This window comes from Zootermopsis nevadensis, unplaced genomic scaffold (assembly GCF_977971745.1).
Source record: "Zootermopsis nevadensis isolate Lab colony 2312 unplaced genomic scaffold, Znev_1.0 Znev_ptg000238l, whole genome shotgun sequence".
NCBI lineage: Eukaryota > Metazoa > Arthropoda > Insecta > Blattodea > Termopsidae > Zootermopsis > Zootermopsis nevadensis.
The window spans coordinates 164763-175000 of NW_028259366.1; the positions used below are offsets into that span (position 1 = coordinate 164763).

At 53.1% G+C, this 10238-nt stretch overlaps 1 non-coding gene across 1 annotated transcript; it reads left to right on the top strand.

Annotated features, from left to right (window-relative positions):
* The first annotated feature begins 7506 nt into the window (after window positions 1–7506).
* LOC147870589 (small subunit ribosomal RNA) lies at window positions 7507–9424 on the top strand. Its single transcript, XR_015533325.1, has one exon. It is a non-coding gene; the product is annotated as a small subunit ribosomal RNA (ribosomal RNA).
* The last annotated feature ends 814 nt before the right edge of the window (window positions 9425–10238 follow it).

Below are 10238 nucleotides of genomic sequence, written 5' to 3' on the forward strand. Positions count from 1 at the left end.
CGTGTTAGTTGAGTCGCTTCAGCGGCTAAGTCCAAAAAATTTCCAAAATGCAGAAAAATACACATAATTGAAGAAAATTGGGCTTGCTGTGCTTAATAATATCGTTGATAGATTAAAAATAAATTTCCGCTGTGTAGGCTGGGCCTTACTTGGACGGTACGAATTCTGCGGCTGTCCCGTGGTGCGTGGTACTTGAAACCAGTTCTGCGGCTATGTCCGACCGTGCGTGTTAGTTGAGTCGCTTCAGCGGCTAAGTCCAAAAAATTTCCAAAATGCAGAAAAATACACATAATTGAAGAAAATTGGGCTTGCTGTGCTTAATAATATCGTTAATAGATTAAAAATAAATTTCCGCTGTGTTAGCTGGGCCTTACTTGGACGGTACGAATTCTGCGGCTATGTCCCGTGGTGCGTGGTACTTGAAATCAGTTCTGCGGCTATGTCCCACCGTGCGTGTTACTTGAGTCGCTTCAGCGGCTAAGTCCGAAAATTTCCAAAATGCAGAAAAATATACATAATTGAAGAAAATTGGCCTTGCTGTGCTTAATAATATCGTTAATAGATTAAAAATAAATTTCCGCTGTGTTAGGTGGGCCTTACTTGGACGGTACGAATTCTGCGGCTATGTCCCGTGGTGCGTGGTACTTGAAACCAGTTCTGCGGCTATGTCCGACCGTGCGTGTTAGTTGAGTCGCTTCAGCGGCTAAGTCCAAAAAATTTCCAAAATGCAGAAAAATACACATAATTGAAGAAAATTGGGCTTGCTGTGCTTAATAAAATCGTTAATAGATTAAAAATAAATTTCCGCTGTGTTAGGTGGGCCTTACTTGGACGGTACGAATTCTGCGGCTATGTCCCGTGGTGCGTGGTACTTGAAACCAGTTCTGCGGCTATGTCCGACCGTGCGTGTTAGTTGAGTCGCTTCAGCGGCTAAGTCCGAAAATTTCCAAAATGCAGAAAAATATTCATAATTGAAGAAAGTTGGCCTTGCTGTGCATAGTAATGCCGTTAATTGACTAAAAATAAATTTCCGCTGTGTTAGGTGGGCCTTACTTGGACGGGACGAATTCTGCGGCTATGTCCCGTGGTGCGTGGTACTTGAAATCAGTTCTGCGGCTATGTCCGACCGTGCGTGTTAGTTGAGTCGCTTCAGCGGCTAAGTCCAAAAAATTTCCAAAATGCAGAAAAATACACATAATTGAAGAAAATTGGGCTTGCTGTGCTTAATAATATCGTTAATAGATTAAAAATAAATTTCCGCTGTGTTAGCTGGGCCTTACTTGGACGGTACGAATTCTGCGGCTGTCCCGTGGTGCGTGGTACTTGAAACCAGTTCTGCGGCTATGTCCGACCGTGCGTGTTAGTTGAGTCGCTTCAGCGGCTAAGTCCAAAAAATTTCCAAAATGCAGAAAAATACACATAATTGAAGAAAATTGGGCTTGCTGTGCTTAATAATATCGTTAATAGATTAAAAATAAATTTCCGCTGTGTTAGCTGGGCCTTACTTGGACGGTACGAATTCTGCGGCTATGTCCCGTGGTGCGTGGTACTTGAAATCAGTTCTGCGGCTATGTCCCACCGTGCGTGTTACTTGAGTCGCTTCAGCGGCTAAGTCCGAAAATTTCCAAAATGCAGAAAAATATACATAATTGAAGAAAATTGGCCTTGCTGTGCTTAATAATATCGTTAATAGATTAAAAATAAATTTCCGCTGTGTTAGGTGGGCCTTACTTGGACGGTACGAATTCTGCGGCTATGTCCCGTGGTGCGTGGTACTTGAAATCAGTTCTGCGGCTATGTCCGACCGTGCGTGTTAGTTGAGTCGCTTCAGCGGCTAAGTCCGAAAATTTCCAAAATGCAGAAAAATATTCATAATTGAAGAAAATTGGCCTTGCTGTGCATAGTAATGCCGTTAATTGACTAAAAATAAATTTCCGCTGTGTTAGGTGGGCCTTACTTGGACGGTACGAATTCTGCGGCTATGTCCCGTGGTGCGTGGTACTTGAAACCAGTTCTGCGGCTATGTCCGACCGTGCGTGTTAGTTGAGTCGCTTCAGCGGCTAAGTCCGAAAATTTCCAAAATGCAGAAAAATATTCATAATTGAAGAAAGTTGGCCTTGCTGTGCATAGTAATGCCGTTAATTGACTAAAAATAAATTTCCGCTGTGTTAGGTGGGCCTTACTTGGACGGTACGAATTCTGCGGCTATGTCCCGTGGTGCGTGGTACTTGAAACCAGTTCTGCGGCTATGTCCGACCGTGCGTGTTAGTTGAGTCGCTTCAGCGGCTAAGTCCAAAAAATTTCCAAAATGCAGAAAAATACACATAATTGAAGAAAATTGGGCTTGCTGTGCTTAATAATATCGTTAATAGATTAAAAATAAATTTCCGCTGTGTAGGCTGGGCCTTACTTGGACGGTACGAATTCTGCGGCTGTCCCGTGGTGCGTGGTACTTGAAACCAGTTCTGCGGCTATGTCCGACCGTGCGTGTTAGTTGAGTCGCTTCAGCGGCTAAGTCCAAAAAATTTCCAAAATGCAGAAAAATACACATAATTGAAGAAAATTGGGCTTGCTGTGCTTAATAATATCGTTAATAGATTAAAAATAAATTTCCGCTGTGTTAGCTGGGCCTTACTTGGACGGTACGAATTCTGCGGCTATGTCCCGTGGTGCGTGGTACTTGAAATCAGTTCTGCGGCTATGTCCCACCGTGCGTGTTACTTGAGTCGCTTCAGCGGCTAAGTCCGAAAATTTCCAAAATGCAGAAAAATATACATAATTGAAGAAAATTGGCCTTGCTGTGCTTAATAATATCGTTAATAGATTAAAAATAAATTTCCGCTGTGTTAGGTGGGCCTTACTTGGACGGTACGAATTCTGCGGCTATGTCCCGTGGTGCGTGGTACTTGAAACCAGTTCTGCGGCTATGTCCGACCGTGCGTGTTAGTTGAGTCGCTTCAGCGGCTAAGTCCAAAAAATTTCCAAAATGCAGAAAAATACACATAATTGAAGAAAATTGGGCTTGCTGTGCTTAATAAAATCGTTAATAGATTAAAAATAAATTTCCGCTGTGTTAGGTGGGCCTTACTTGGACGGTACGAATTCTGCGGCTATGTCCCGTGGTGCGTGGTACTTGAAACCAGTTCTGCGGCTATGTCCGACCGTGCGTGTTAGTTGAGTCGCTTCAGCGGCTAAGTCCGAAAATTTCCAAAATGCAGAAAAATATTCATAATTGAAGAAAGTTGGCCTTGCTGTGCATAGTAATGCCGTTAATTGACTAAAAATAAATTTCCGCTGTGTTAGGTGGGCCTTACTTGGACGGGACGAATTCTGCGGCTATGTCCCGTGGTGCGTGGTACTTGAAATCAGTTCTGCGGCTATGTCCGACCGTGCGTGTTAGTTGAGTCGCTTCAGCGGCTAAGTCCAAAAAATTTCCAAAATGCAGAAAAATACACATAATTGAAGAAAATTGGGCTTGCTGTGCTTAATAAAATCGTTAATAGATTAAAAATAAATTACCGCTGTGTTAGGTGGGCCTTACTTGGACGGTACGAATTCTGCGGCTATGTCCCGTGGTGCGTGGTACTTGAAATCAGTTCTGCGGCTATGTCCCACCGTGCGTGTTACTTGAGTCGCTTCAGCGGCTAAGTCCGAAAATTTCTAAAGTGCAGAAAAATATTAAATAAAGCGGTTATATAAGTAAGTATGTGTATGTATTCTAACATATACAAAATTTAGTATGATCGGAAATGATTAAGGAAGAGAAAAACTTAATTAAAATTTCTGGCGGCAGCCGAGGGGCCATCCGCCGGTGTCCGCGGCTCTGCCTCTTCCGTGACTGACGAATGCTGAGATAAGGGGGGTCCAGACTATAGTATATGAGCTTGGCGAGCGAGGCTCTCCTCGAGCAGGGGGAAGTCTGAGATTGGACTACCGGCCGCCGGGGACCCTGTCGCCGGCAGGCCATTCGCGCTTCCGCCCCGCGTTGGCTGAGGCAGTTTAGGGCAAGAGTGGCACAAGTGCACCGACCGCCGTGTCCTTTGGGGTCGGCGCCCGTCACCCCGCTCAGTGGCCGGCGAAGACCGGCCGAGTCTCGGGTTCGAGTCGGCACAGGACACTGAGTGCAAGAGTGACACAAGTAACGGCGTTCACGGGCGGCCTCTGGGAGATTGCCCTCAGTACCACCGGGCAACGCGGGGGACTGCAGGCCTCGACCCGCGCCGCTCGATCCCCGTTTAGGGCAAGAGTGGCACAAGTGCACCGACCGCCGTGTCCTTTGGGGTCGGCGCCCGTCACCCCGCTCAGTGGCCGGCGAAGACTGGTCGAGTCTCGGGTTCGAGTCGGCACTCGAGCCTGAGTGCAAGAGTGGCACAAGTGATGGTCTTCACGGGCGGCCTCTGGGAAGCTGCCCCTAGTACCAGCGGACAACAGCGAGGGACTGCAGGCCTCGGCCCGCGCTACTTGCGACCGTTTAGGGCAAGAGGGGCACAAGTGTATCGACCGCCGTGTAATTTGTGGTCAACCCGCGCTGTTGCCTGCGAAGACCGGCCGAGTCTCGGGTTCGAGTCGGCACAGGGCACTGAGTGCAAGAGTGACACAAGTAACGGCGTTCACGGGCGGCCTCTGGGAGATTGCCCTCAGTACCACCGGGCAACGCGGGGGACTGCAGGCCTCGTCCCGCGCCGCTCGATCCCCGTTTAGGGCAAGAGTGGCACATGTGCACCGATCGCCGTCTTCAACGGGGTCGGCGCCCGTCAACCCGCGCAGTGGCCGGCGGAGGCTCCGGTTCGAGTCGGCACTCGATTCCGAGTGCAAGAGTGGCACACGTGACGGCCTTCACGGGCGGCCTCTGGGAAGCTGCACTTAGTACCAGCGGACAACCGCGGGGGAATGCTTTCCTCGGCCCGGTGTACTTGCAACCGTTTAGTGCAAGTGGGGCACAAATGCACCGACCGCCGTGTCCATCGGGGTTGGCGCACGTCAACACGCGCGGTGTCCGGCGGAGGCTCGGGCTCGAGTCGGCCCTCGACTACGAGTGCAAGAGTGGCACATGTGACGGCCTTTACAGGTGGCTTCTGTGAGCCGGCCCTTAGTACCAGCGTGCATCCGCGGGAGACTGAAGACCTCTCCCCGCGCTGCTCGAACCCCGTTTAGGGCAAGAGGGGCACATGTGCACCGATCGCCGTCTTCATCGGGGACGGCGCCCGTCAACCCACGCAGTGGCCGGCGGAGGCTCCGGTTCGAGTCGGCACTCGATTCCGAGTGCAAGAGCGGCACACGTGACGGCCTTCACGGGCGGCCTCTGGGAAGCTGCACTTAGAACCAGCGCGCATCCGCCGGGGGACTGCTGGCCTCGGCCCGCTCTACTTGCAACCGTTTAGGGCAAGTGGAGCACAAGTGCACCGACCGCCGTGTCCATCGGGGTTGGCGCACGTCATCACGCGCGGTGTCCGGCGGAGACTCGGGCTCGAGTCGGCACTCATCTACGAGTGCAAGAGTGGCACATGTGAAGGCCTTAACGGGCGGCCTCTGGGAAGCTGCACTTAGAACGAGCGCGCATCCGCCGGGGACTGAATTCCTCTCCCCGCGCTGCTCGAACCCCGTTTAGGGCATGGGGGGCACATGTGCACCGATCGCCGTCTTCATCGGGGTCGGCGCCCGTCAACCCACGCAGTGGCCGGCGGAGGCTCCGGTTCGAGTCGGCACTCGATTCCGAGTGCAAGAGTGGCACAAGTGATGGCCTTCACGGGCGGCCTCTCGGAAGCTGCACTTAGAACGAGCGCGCATCCGCCGGGGACTGAATTCCTCTCCCCGCGCTGCTCGAACCCCGTTTAGGGCAAGAGGGGCACAAGTGTACAGAAGTCCGTCTCCTGGGGAATCGCGTGCTCGGCTGCCCTCAATGGACAGGCAGAAGCAGGGGTCTGCTCGTAGGTGACTCGGCACTCGAGTGCAAGATTGGCGCAAGTGACGACTTCTCGTGCGGTCACGGTGAGGCTGCCGGCGGTGTCTCTGGCTTCTGCCGCATATATATTCCCGTTCGTGCCCTCCACGTCTTCAGATTTCAAAGTCCCATCCGTGCGTGTTAGGTAGGCCGATTTTAGGGGACCTGCCGCTCGCATTCGGCCGGGTCGCGCTCTCTGAGGCTCAGACGTTACGAGTCTCCCCTGAAAACGCCGCGCTGGCACCTTATTTTGTAGGAAAATTTCACACTTCCTCTAGTTGAACTAACGGATGCGTCGCTGATAAATTGGCCCTTTTTCCGCATAAGACGATTCCTGAGCCTTGGGTGGTGTCTGGATACATCAGGAGGACACAACTGACGGAAGAAAAGCCCGGGTCCGTCCTCCGCCCGGCAGGGGAACGATTTTACGAAAAAGGCCGGCTTCGTTCCCCTTCCCGGCAAGCAGCAGGTGGACGATTTTACGAGAAAGACCGGGTTCGTCCACCTTCCCGGCAAGCAACAGGGGAACGATTTTACGAAGAAGGCCGGCTTCGTTCCCCTTTCCGGCAAGCAACAGGAGGACGATTTGACGTTAAAGACCGGGTTCGTCCTCCTTCCCGGCAAGCAACAGGGGAACGATTTTACGAAAAAGGCCGGCTTCGTTCCCCTTCCCGGCAAGCAGCAGGTGGACGATTTGACGATAAAGACCGGGTTCGTCCACCTTCCCGGCAAGCAACAGGGGAACGATTTTACGAAAAAGACCGGCTTCGTTCCCCTTCCCGGCAAGCAGCAGGTGGACGATTTTACGAGAGAGACCGGGTTCGTCCACCTTCCCGGCAAGCAACAGGGGAACGATTTTACGAAAAAGGCCGGCTTCGTTCCCCTTTCCGGCAAGCAACAGGAGGACGATTTGACGATAAAGACCGGGTTCGTCCTCCTTCCCGGCAAGCAACAGGGGAACGATTTTACGAAAAAGGCCGGCTTCGTTCCCCTTCCCGGCAACCAGCAGGTGGACGATTTGACGATAAAGACCGGGTTCGTCCACCTTCCCGGCAAGCAACAGGGGAACGATTTTACGAAAAAGACCGGCTTCGTTCCCCTTCCCGGCAAGCAGCAGGTGGACGATTTTACGAGAGAGACCGGGTTCGTCCACCTTCCCGGCAAGCAACAGGGGAACGATTTTACGAAAAAGGCCGGCTTCGTTCCCCTTCCCGGCAAACCCTTCGCCACCGCGATGCCGCGGCCCTCTGTCCCCCGGACACGGTCTATAGGCGGCGTATCGTGGACACACTGCAACCGACTCACTCGTAGTCCGGGCGCGTGCTAGACTCGCGATGCCAAACGGCGCTTCGGCGCTTATGCATGTCGAGTGAAGAGAGGGAAGGGTGCCCTAATGGCACCACGGTTCTGGGGGCGCTCACGTGGCGTCCCCCTAACGGCACGAAGTGGCCCCTGCTCGCAGGGGCGCACGGAGTGCGAGCGTTGAAGTATGAACTGGACCCCCTCGCCGGACCCATCCGGGACCGCGTGGAGGGGGAGGAACGAGCTCCAAGTGAGTCTTCGGTTCCCTGGTTGATCCTGCCAGTAGTCATATGCTTGTCTCAAAGATTAAGCCATGCATGTCTCAGTGCAAGCCAAATTAAGGTGAAACCGCGAATGGCTCATTAAATCAGTTATGGTTCCTTAGATGGTGGACAGTTACTTGGATAACTGTGGTAATTCTAGAGCTAATACATGCAACCGAGTCCCGACCGGAGACGGTCGGGACGCTTTTATTAGATCAAAACCAATCGGTCGCTCACGCGGCCGTTTGCCTTGGTGACTCTGAATAAATGGAGGCGGATCGCACGGTCTACGAACCGGCGACGCATCTTTCAAATGTCTGCCTTATCAACTGTCGATGGTAGGCTCTGCGCCTACCATGGTTGTAACGGGTAACGGGGAATCAGGGTTCGATTCCGGAGAGGGAGCCTGAGAAACGGCTACCACATCCAAGGAAGGCAGCAGGCGCGCAAATTACCCACTCCCGGCACGGGGAGGTAGTGACGAAAAATAACGATACGGGACTCATCCGAGGCCCCGTAATCGGAATGAGTACACTCTAAAGACTTTAACGAGTATCCATTGGAGGGCAAGTCTGGTGCCAGCAGCCGCGGTAATTCCAGCTCCAATAGCGTATATTAAAGCTGTTGCGGTTAAAAAGCTCGTAGTCGGACTTGTGTCCCACGCTGCCGGTTCACCGCCCGTCGGTGTCTAACTGGCACGCACGTGCGGACGTCCTGCCGGTGGCCCGAGCCGGCGCCCGCGGGCGATGGGGGCGGCGACGCTCCCACGCCTCGGGTCGTCTCGGGGAGGGCCTACACAATCCCGTCGCGGTGCTCTTGACCGAGTGTCACGATGGGCCGGCACTTTTACTTTGAACAAATTAGAGTGCTTAAAGCAGGCAGCAGCCGCCTGAATACCGAGTGCATGGAATAATGGAATAGGACCTCGGTTCTATTTTGTTGGTTTTCGGAAGCCCCGAGGTAATGATCAAAAGGGACAGACGGGGGCATTCGTATTGCGACGTTAGAGGTGAAATTCTTGGATCGTCGCAAGACGGACAGAAGCGAAAGCATTTGCCAAGAATGTTTTCTCTGATCAAGAACGAAAGTTAGAGGTTCGAAGGCGATCAGATACCGCCCTAGTTCTAACCATAAACGATGCCAGCCAGCAATCCGCCGAAGTTCCTCCGATGACTCGGCGGGCGGCTTCCGGGAAACCAAAGCTTTTGGGTTCCGGGGGAAGTATGGTTGCAAAGCTGAAACTTAAAGGAATTGACGGAAGGGCACCACCAGGAGTGGAGCCTGCGGCTTAATTTGACTCAACACGGGAAACCTCTCCAGGCCCAGACACCGGGAGGATTGACAGATTGAGAGCTCTTTCTTGATTCGGTGGGTGGTGGTGCATGGCCGTTCTTAGTTGGTGGAGCGATTTGTCTGGTTAATTCCGATAACGAACGAGACTCTAGCCTGCTAAATAGTCGCATCCGGTATCCTCTGTGCTACCGGCGACTCCTAATCTTCTTAGAGGGACAGGCGGCTTCTAGCCGCACGAGATTGAGCAATAACAGGTCTGTGATGCCCTTAGATGTTCTGGGCCGCACGCGCGCTACACTGAAGGAATCAGCGTGTCCTCCCTGGCCGAAAGGTCCGGGTAACCCGCTGAACCTCCTTCGTGCTAGGGATTGGGGCTTGCAATTGTTCCCCATGAACGAGGAATTCCCAGTAAGCGCGAGTCATAAGCTCGCGTTGATTACGTCCCTGCCCTTTGTACACACCGCCCGTCGCTACTACCGATTGAATGATTTAGTGAGGTCTTCGGACCGGTGGGCGCGGGGTTTCGGCCCTTCGATTCCACCGGGAAGATGCCCGAACTTGATCATTTAGAGGAAGTAAAAGTCGTAACAAGGTTTCCGTAGGTGAACCTGCGGAAGGATCATTAACGGCACCGAGAGTGACCGAACAGAGAAGGAAGGCATTAAGAAACCGAGGACGGTTGCTGGCTCTGGGGGAGTGCGTAATCTCGCTTGCGAGTGGACCGCCTTCTCGTGGAAGTACCCGTGTCTGGTCATTCATGATAATACAACCTCTACTGATGACTGAAAAATAGATGACGTCAACCTGAGGGGGGACCGGTCGGCGAAAGTCGCACCGACTCCCCCCGCATGAGGGGGAAGACGCATCATAATATGTGACCACTACTGATGACTGAAAAATAGATGACGTCAACCTGAGGGGGGACCGGTCGGCGAAAGTCGCACCGTCTCCCCCCGAATGAGGGGAAGACGCATCAAAAATTAATAAAAGGAAGGCATTAAGAATGAACCAGATGAACGGGGCTCTGCGGAAGGCGTAATCTCGCCTGTGATTGGACCGGCTCTTCCTGGCAGCGGCCGGATCTCGGAGATAACGTCGTCGGCCTGAGGTGTCCAGGTCGGCGAAGTAATCCCCCGGAGGGGGACGGCAAGACCGTCCCGCCTCGAGGTGGGAAGTAGGAGCGAAAGATGGTGAGTGGGTGCCGGCGGCACGCGGGCTCCGAGGATCCTCAGGGATCCAAGGACAACCCGCGCGACCGCGAGCACTGGGCTTAAAGCCACTTTATCTGCCCACGCAAGGCCGTTTCGGCGGCGCTTGAACGAGAGGGGAGCGCGGTCTGACCGTGCCGCTGTTCTGGGGGCAGCTCCCCCTCGAAAAATAACAACTACCTGTCCTACGGGACTAGCAGTAGCATCCTACCCGAAGCTCTGCTCGAATCT